Raw genomic sequence first — 10152 nt, 5'->3', positions numbered from 1 at the left:
GGGGTGTGTGTGTGTGTGTCCTGGATCTGGGGTTCACGATAACACACTCACGGAGGTCAAGTCTGTGCATGGCTGTTGTCGTCCAATTTCCCCCATGGCTGGGGGACAGTTCTTGCCATCCTGCTGGACTTGTGAGCCTCCCAGGGCACCTGGCCAGCTGCTGCAGTGCAGTTCTCCTGGATTACCCTTCCCAATTCGCTTTCCCTTTCCTCAGAGCCCCTGGCGGGCCTCTGCCAGACAGCCTGACCTTTCCATCATTACCCAAGCAGCGATCTAGGAAGATGCTGAAAGGCATCATCTCATACTGCGTGGGAGGAGGCAATGGTCAACCCCTCCTGTATTCTACCAAAGAAAACCGCAGGGCTCTGTGGGCGCCAGGAGTTGACACTGACTCGACAACACACTTTATCTTTACTGCTGCAGGGGTTGGCAGAGCTCCATGGTGCGCTGTTGTGGTGTCAGCTACGGCTTCTTGCCTCCGAAAGAGCTTTTCATCTTTTTTTTTTTTTTTAAGTTTTGGTTTGTCACACTCTAGTGTGACCAAAACCCAGATCTGAGGGTGGGGCTTGGAAGACAAAGGGGTGGGATTATGCAGATATGGCAGGCTTGGTTCTGATTGGCAGTTCTATGGGATAATGTTAAGTGGATGCAATCCTGGAAAAGGGAGGGAGAGGTGAACAAAACTGGCCAGATTGTGCTGCCAGATATCCCCAAAGCACACCCCTGCTTGTCATCGTGACTGCACTTTCCTTGCTCTTTCTTGAGACTTAGACATTAGTGCAGGTCTGGTTTTATTGGAGGATGACACCACTCAGTATGACCCAGGGTTCAGGCTCAGAATCTGTTCGTAATGCCAGAATCCAGACCTGGGATTTAGGATGTAAAGTCCATGCTCGGAGCCATGAGCAGAATGCTAATGCTTCATCCAGATCCCCGGTCCAGATACCTCTAACGCTGCAGTTAGATCATAAAGAAAGCTTTCCATGTTGGGCAGGGGTGATATCCAAGTAAGCTCCATGACCCACCTTTTTAATTAAGGGGCGGGGCGGGATGTACTTGGCTACACAGGACCCGAGTCCCCGTATGCTGGATCTGGGCTCCCCATCCTTACCTTTTAAGCCTCCCACAGCCGGGCCCCCTCCCCTCCCCTGCAGCAAGCTCTTCTCTCTCCCACCCGGAAAGCTGATTCTGCAGAGAGCAGCATTTCTCGACTGCCGTGGACCTGTTGAGCTGGGCCCCGGGATCAAGAGAGGCAGCCCAGGCAGGAAGCAGAAGGCAGCAGCTGCCTCCAGTGGCAGATCCTGGGTGTCTGAGCCGAGGCTTTGGAGCCCTTCAAAGAGGCTTCTGCCGGCTCCCTTCCCCAGCAACGCATGCCACGTGCTAATTAATAGATGGATAGTGGTGGTTTGGATTTCCTGCTTCAGGCCCCGAAATGTCTTGGGCAGCCGCTGGTATTACGCAGAGAGAATCCAAGGCCCCAGTGTGGAGGGAATGGTGCCTTTGAAGTCAAGAGCAAAAATATTGCTTCATTAGTGTTGTTGCCACGGCAATGTGCTTTCTCTTCTCTCCCTCCATCTCCCCCCCCCCACCCAAACCCGTGCCTTCTGCATCCCATAGAACTAATTTCCTTCTCTTGCTGATGATGCTGAAGGGGTGGGGGTGGGGAGAAACAGATGGAGGAAGATACAACCTCCCAAAACAAACAAGCAAGCAAACAAACAAAGAGAAGCCTCGTCTCCTTCCTGGCCAAGTTGCACGTTCCTTCTGGCCACGCTCCAGTGCAGTGTGTGTGCACTCGTGCGGGCAATTGGACGCGGCCAACCCCTGAGTCTCTTTTTCCGCTCTGCTGTATTGATCGAGAGAACACGGCTGGGATACAGGGCACGCTTATGTTGCAATTAGTGCTGAAAGCATCGTCAATGCATCGATCAGTTCGCTAATTAAAGATTCCATGAGTGGGGTGTTTATTTTCACTGGCATATTTGCTGGTGAGAGGAAGACCTTCTGTAGGCCACTTGGCTATTGCGAATGGTCAGTGGATCTCTGCTGATGGGTTTTTAAAAGCTTTTTATTAAATAATCCTGTTATAGGGCAATCCCAAACATACTTCTGGAGAATGAGCCCCACTGAGCTCAGTGGGACTTACTTGTGAATAAACTTTCATAGGATTGCACTGCTAATATATACAGTAGCACCTTAGATCTATTTAAAAAACAACAACACACACCTGGAAATGTTATGATCTATATAGACACATAAACACGTGCGAGCACCTGCGAGTGAGAGGGAGGCACCAGCAGACTACTGGAGTAACCCATGGATCCCTCCGTTTCCGAAGCGGGGAAAACCCCAAAAGGGGCGGAGGGGACCCAAACTGCCCCAATGTAACTCAGTGGAGAAGAATTTTCATGGACTCAGAGGGCAGTTACCAGAAACCACATGGGCAGAGCAAATGGAATTAAGTGGTGGTCAGGGGAAGGAGGGCTTGAACTAAAAGAGTGGGGGATTTATCAGCTTGAAGAATAGCCCCTCAAAACAGTCAGAACCCCTTCTGTTACTTAGGGGGGGAAGGTACCTAAAATTTTCACCATGCTCAGTCACAGACTCAGACACACTAGGCATATACTGCAACACACACACACACACATTTGCAGTTATATATAACTAGCATAAAGAGCATTTCTTTTTTTTTAAAAGTATTTTTTATTGATCATTTTTGTCATTGCACCAAATATCCTGCACATAGTTGTGATTGTGCTTGATCCGTTCTGAAAATATGTGTGTGTGTGTGTGGGCAGGTGTGTGTAGAACTCAGGCTTGTCTGTGTGACGAAGACCCTTCCTGAGCACCACAGACCACAATGGAGGTATCAGCAACCAGGCCATACAGTGTGCACAGATTAACTCACAGCTTGCTCATAACATCTCTGCCTGCTTTTGAATGAGGCCTCCTGACTCAGTTTCCCCGCAGTTGAGATTCCCACTCCAGGGATCCCTCTAGGGCAGGCTGATGATCAAATGGTTGCCAACTGCTTTGAAGATGAAAAGCACTGAGTGGGCCTGCATCCCTTCTCCAGCAGTGCAACTTGGGACTCCTCAAGGGTTTGGATGCAAAGCGGGAAGGCAGTAACACAAGCTGCTCCTGCTGCTGCTGCTTGGTGGGGAACCAGAGCGTGCCGTTAACTCCCTTCTCCTTGCTTGGCAACGGGGGACAGGCCAGGAGCGTGGCAAAGCAGCTGGCGGAGATCGTCCCCATGACCACTGCAACACATCAAGCCGGGCTGGCTGGTGACGGTGGGTTTTTCAGGAGAGGCTGGGGTGGTAGAGGCAGGCAGAGAGCAAGGAATCCTTCCTCCTAGCACCTATATCCCACCTGGTGGGTGGGCACAGGCCCAAGCCAGACCATGTTAAAGGGCCAAATTGGATGTAACTGACAGGGGTGGGGGGCAACATGCATTTTATGCAGGTCTCTTCGGCGGGGGAGCGAAATTACCTCAGCCCCCTCCTTCCTTACCTCACTGAGTTCTGTTGCTTGAAGAGGATCACGTCTGGTCACACACACACACACACACACACACACACACACACACACACACACACACCACTCTCTGCACATTCCTTTTCATGTGAAAAATAAAAGCTCTCACCTCCATCCCTGGACAGATGAATGGGGCAACCTCCAGGTGCATAAAGACATAGGGCTGCTGCCGCCACCCTCATCATGCTGAGTTTGGCCTTAATGCCATGCGGAGTCTGTGCAGGTAGCAAACTCCCCAGTCATGAGGGGAACAGACATGCCCGGGGGGGGCACTTGACAAGAGGGACTTCCTGCGCTTACCTCAGAGCAGGTGTTCTCAGCCTAAGGTCCCCTGATGTGGTTGGACTACAACTCCCAACTACATTTGGGGGCTCAAGGTTTAAAACCCCGGCCCTAGAAGTCAGACATTGCGCACTTTTTCTTTTTTTTTAAGGCCATTCTGACTCACTAAGAGTTAATTGAAGACCTGTGATGCAAGGCACCTCTTGAAAATGTTGACCAGTCTCAGCGGGCATGGAATTCACAGTTTTATCTGCTCGGACTGTGGGCCATCCTCCCACAAGGCTTGAAAGGCCTAGGTGAGCCAGGATTGGCCTATGCGGGGTTAGCTGACACTTATTAGGGCAAGCCAGCAGTGCTTAGGCAGCTGGGTTTGCAAGGGAGGTAGAGAGGCGGAGGGAGGGTGTCAGGTCCTGACTACTGGCTGTGAGGCTGCCTCCTCCTGAAGTCTTACACAGATGGTGTCGGCTTGCATTAAGACTAGCACTTGGAAAGCCACACCGACAAAAAGAGAGCAGCATCAGAGAGCAGACACACAGATCCCTCAGCACAAGGTCAGCTCAACCACCTAGGCGCTTTCCAGATTAGCTGCTCAACAGCAGCAAAATGCTTCCGTTCAGGCAAATCGCATTCAAAACGTAAACAGCAGGGGGAGCAGTCTCACGGAAACTAAGAACCCGAAAAACCAGCAACCTTTTTACGGCAGATACACGGCGTCATAGCACTATATCACAGTGATTAAATTCAAAACAAGGCACCAGAAATGTGAACGGCACCCTGCTGTCAGCGTAGGGGCTGCGGTGTCACAACACAGGAAGAGGGGAAGCTCACTTCTGAGATACGACGTGACCCCGTTGCAGGGTCTAATCTGGAAAGTGTCCTAGTGAAGTCAGCAAGCCACTTGGCTTCCATTGCAAACGCTGTATCTGAAGTCAGGGGTTCTCATACTTGGGTCCCCAGGGGTTGCTGGACGACAACACCCATCATACTCAGCCACAATGGCCAAAGGCTGGGGATGATGGGAGCTGTAGTCTAGTAACCTCTGGGGATCCAGTTTTGAGAATCCCTGCTGTGAGGGGTAATGCAGACGATTTCCCCATACTACTCCAAATGCAACCAACGCATCCCCTCAAATTAGCTCTTGGGAAGGCAAAATGAGAGTGTCTTCTGGGAGACGTATGTCTCTGGAATTCCACAGCAAAGCTCTTTCGCATTTAGTTTGTTCAGTTTTGCAAGGGCCCACTGAGGCCTCCTTGCTAACTCCCACACCATCTGCTAAAAGCATTAATAGAACAAAGAGGAAAAGCCAACCTCCATTCTGGACTGTCCAGCTGCAACCCTGAGAAAGCCCACTGAGGGGAATTCGGTTCCTGCCTACTGGCAGCATCTAGCTGAAGCTTGGCAGAAAAGGTCAGGCTACGGATCGAAAACTGTCAAGAAGGATCACGTCCACCTACAAAAAAGGGTACTTAAAGCATCCTGGAGGCCAAAAGAATGGTATGTGATGTTGCCTTGGGAACAGGAGGATGCTTGCATTTGGAATCTGGCCCACTTGGCTGAGAAACACCACCTGGCTTTGGTACCAAAGATGCCCGGCAGTTTCCATTTTGTGGCAGGAGGAGGAGGGGGACATCTTCTGTACGTATGGCTGGGAACAAGTCCCGTACAATGTAGCTTTAAGAGTTTCCCCCAGTGTGGTGGGGATTAGCCTATGCAGCTGACACCTCCAATGTGGATCTGGGGTGTACAGTCAATGGGCACAGAGTTGATTCCTTGGCTGCATGTTCCTCCGTGGGGGGAGAGCTATGAAAAGATTATGGTGGGCTGGAGAGGCAGACGCAGGGCACATCTTCACAGTCCTATTCACACGTTATGTTCAACACACATTCAGTATGTATTACAGTGTACACACGTACCATTCTTCACACATTAGGAACATAGGAAGCTGCCTTCTACAGAGTCAGACCATTGGTCCATCTAGCTCAGTATTGTCTTCACAGACTGGCAGCGGCTTCTCCAAGGTTGCAGGCAGTAGTCTCTCTCAGCTCTATCTGGAGATGCTGCCAGGGAGGGAACTTGAAACCTTCCACATGCAAGCAAGCAAGCAAGCAAGCAAGCAAGCAAGCAAGCAGGTGCTCTTCCCAGAGTGGCCCCATCCCCAAGGGGAATATCTTGCAGTGCTCACAGCCATAGTCTCCCATGCAAATGCGACCAGGTCAGACCTTGCTTAGCAAAGGGGACAATTCATGCTTGCTACCGCAAGACCATCTCTCTCTCTCTCTCTCTCTCTCTCTCTCTCTCTCTCTCTCTCTCTCAAACACATTGTTGAACACATTGTGTTCAACACACAGTAGCCCACTTACTATCTGTAGCCTGCAATTGAAGAGGTTGCATCCAGATTTACTTTTATTTATTTAGCACATTTATATATTGCCGAAAAAATTATGTCTCTGGGTGGTTTACAGTCAAATACAACTTAAAACAAAATTAAAATGTTAAAACATTAAAATAATTTAAATTTTAACACAGTGTTAAAAACGGTAAATCTAATTAAAGCCCGAGTGAACAAATTTGTCTTAACTGCCTTTCTAAAAGTTGTCAGAGATGGGGAGGCTTTTATTTAACCAGGGAGCACATTCCAAAGTCTTGGGGAAGCAACAGAGAAGGCCCGTCGCCAAGTAGCCACCAGACGAGCCGGTGGCAACTGCAGATGGACCTCTTCTGATGATCTTAATGGGCAGTGGGGTTCATGACGAAGAAGACATTCTCTTAAATACTCAGGGCCCAAGCTGTTTAGGGCTTTAACTTTATAACCCGCACCTCGTATTTTGCCCAGAAACTTATCGGCAGCCAGTGTAGCTCTTTCAATACAGAAGTAATATGGTCTCTCAGAGATGATCCAAAGACCAACCTGGTTGCTGCATTCTGTATCAACTGCAGTTTCCGGATTACATACAAAGGCAGCCCCACACAGAGCGCATTGCAGTAGTCAAGTCTGGAGGTGACCAGCAGATGTACCACTGTTATGAGATCACTTATCTCAAGAAATGGATGCAGCTGGAGTATCAGCCGAAGCAGATAGAAAGCACCTCTGGCCACTGCCTCCAACCTGGGACACCAGGGAGAGACTTGGATCCAGAAGCACCCCAGACTGCATACCTGCTCCTTCTGGGGAAGTGTGACTCCAACCAGAACAGGCAGATCAAAATCATCTCCTGAGTTCTAATCCGGCACAATAAGCACTTCTGTCTTCTATGGATTCAGCCTCAGTTTGTTATCCCTCATCCAGCCCATCACTGCCTCCAGGCAGGTATTTAGGGAGGTTATGCCTTCTATTAATGATGTTGACATGGAGAAATAGATTTGGGTGTCAGCATACCAAATCTCCTGATGATCTCTCCCAGTGGTTTCCTGTAGATGTTAAACAACTTTGGAAACAATATGGAGCCCTGAGGGACACCACACAAAAGTTCAGATTTTGAAGAGCAATAGTCTCCAAGGGACACCATTTGGAATCTGCCCGTGAGGTAGGAGCGGAACCACTGCAAAGCAGTGCCTCCCACTCCCAACCCTGTCAGACACACCAGAAGGATACTATGGTTGATAGAACCAAAAGCCGCCGAGAGATCCAAAAGGACCAACAGCATCACACTCCATCAATTCCCAATTGGAGATCATCCATCAGGCCAACCAAGGCACTCTCCACCCCATAGCCTGCCCCAAAGCCAGTCTGAAATGGATCTAGATAATCAGTTTCCTCCAAGACCATCTGGAGCTGAGAAGTTACCACCCTCTCGATTACCATGCCCAGCCACAGAAGGTTGGAGACCTTCCTCTCAGGGGATGGAGCCGCTCTAGGAAGAGCAGAAGGTCCCAAGTTCCCTCCCTGGCAGCATCTCCAAGATAGGACTGAGAGAGGTTCCTGCCTGCAACCTTGGAGAAGCCGCTGCCAGTCTGTGAAGACAATACTGAGCTAGATGGACCAAGGGCCTGACTCGGTATATGGCTGCTTCCTATGTTCCTATTTTGAGACAGGCCTGTATTTTAAAGTGAATGCACATACAGCCATTCGCACAAGCACCTGCACGTGCATATAGACACCTGGATGCGTGTACAACAGAATGCCTGAAGATCTTCATGTCTTGCTGCACAAGAGGACCAGGTGTCAAGACCGTGACAGAGACAATGGGCATTCTGGGAGATCTTCCTGCTTCAAGGATCAGTGAAGCAAGACACTATTAGGCCCTGCTGCCAGGATTGTCCATAGGGAACCCTGGCAGGGTGTGAAACCTGGGGCAAATCCGCCAGTGCCGGACCCCTTTCCGTTGATTTTTATGGGGAGCATCACACAGAGGTTTATCTTCAGCCAGAGCAGCTTCCTATCTGTGTCCACCTTCCCGCTTGGCAACGTGGGAAACCTCTGAAGGATCCCCTCTAGACCACCCCAGAAGGTTGGTTCTCCTCCGACTTCTTTGGGAGCAGGATGAGCGCCACCCAACAGTTACCTGCATGCCTACAGACCCCTTCCCCGCAACGCCTCTGAATGAGAAACACAGAGCCGGCTGCCTCTCAGGGCCTGGAGCAGCCGTGCCCTGACACAGACTCTGCCCTTTGCTGATCTCTCTGCCGTGGAACCTGCCGTCTACGCCTGGCTCAGACAGGAGTGCAGCTGCGTGCCCAATTCCGTACATGTAGGGGCGTCCGTCCTGCCTAGCACTGATCTCAGCCCACCAGAGAGAGTCTAGCGTGAGCAGCGTTCAGCACCTCAATTAACGAAGAGGCCAAAGTCACAAAAGCAGGTGCCACAGAAAAGCTTCCCCACAGAGCAGGCGCCCCCCGCCCGCTCCACTCGGCCTGTCTGCATTGGCTACACATTTACCTCTCTTCTCCCTCCTTCGTCCCACAAATTAGGTCAGACGATGCCAAAGGCTGGAGCAGTTTCTTGGAAGTGGGGCCACACGGTTGCGTAACCCTGGGTGAGCAGGCGGGCTGCGGACTGCCCTTGGGACGAATCTGGGTTAGCGCCGTTATGAAATGCAGGAGGGTGCTTTAGAAACAGGCACTGCGTCTGCTTAAGCTGTTGGGCTCTCTGACTAATCCCAGGCTCCCACCCCACAAGTTCAGAGTGCTGTGGAGATAAATCGCCTCAGATCCCAACACCAGCTCTTCAGCAGCACACCCACCATCAGCTTGGAGAGCCGGAAAGCCACAGATGCACCAACAGGCACGAAGATCTGTGTGAGAGCTGGGTCTGTATCAGATACGATTCAGAAAGACCTTTTGCACGAGCAAATGGCGATGGTTTGCAGGGGTAAAGAGAGCAGAACCTCCGTTTGGGTCTGCAAACTCTGCACCCAGATGATGCAGGCAGCCAGGGTCTCCATGTTTGAAGTCGGGAGCTGGGTCCTCCAAAAATGCAAAGAGTTATCTCAGCATGCATTGTGCTACCAGTAGACTGGGAACCTTCATTACATCTTTAGCTGCCCCAAATGGCCATGAAGGGGCAGGAGGCAGGACCAGTCCAGCGGTCTGTATCTCTATAGGACCATAGAGTGTGCTTTGCAGACAACACGTACACAGATGGCAGCCCCTCTAGCCACAACACTGCCACTCTGTCACCAATATGGCTGCTCGGTGCCTGGAACAGCTAGAAGCAGTGAATGCACCCAGGCAATCAACATTCTGTGTTAGCACAGAGCATGGTAGAAAAGTTGGGCCACCCACCTTTGAGCAAGCTGTGTTGGAAGGATTTCTGTGTGTCTACATGAACATAAATAGCCGGGTTTACTGCCTTCTACCCTCTTACGTGAATGGGGCCAGTGTGTACCAAACACCATGCAAATACCTACACTGAACCCCTGCCCCCAAAGCAATGCAGAGTGGGGTGTTATTCTAGCAGATGCCACACATACTAATGTATATTTTGCTTGCATTAGCCAGGTGGCCTGTAGTGCAGGTCTGCCTTGAAGTGGACAAGAGTGCGTACATTTGTTTGCAGAGTCTGGGGACTCCTAAACCAAGGCATGAACATGGTTGCAGTCTCCAGTGCTGCAGGGAGGAAGAAGGGTGTGCACGCTCTTTCCCCATGGTCTCTGGAGACCAGCCCACCACAGACTGAGGAGCCAGCTAGAAAGGAGCTCCTTATATTTTCTACTGGGAACAGAAAAGATGGGGAAAGGATCTAGGAACTTAGGAAGCTGCCATATACTGAGTCAGACCCTTGGTCCATCTAGCTCTGTATTTTCTACACAGACTGGCAACAGCTTCTCCAAGGTTGCAGGCAGGAATCTCAGCCCTGACTTGGAGATGCTGCCTGGGAGGGAACTTGGAACCTAG

This window comes from Hemicordylus capensis, chromosome 4 (genome assembly GCF_027244095.1).
Source record: "Hemicordylus capensis ecotype Gifberg chromosome 4, rHemCap1.1.pri, whole genome shotgun sequence".
Classification (NCBI taxonomy): Eukaryota; Metazoa; Chordata; class Lepidosauria; order Squamata; family Cordylidae; genus Hemicordylus; species Hemicordylus capensis.
The sequence above is the reverse complement of the archived record's forward strand: the minus strand, read 5'-3'. Positions refer to the sequence as shown.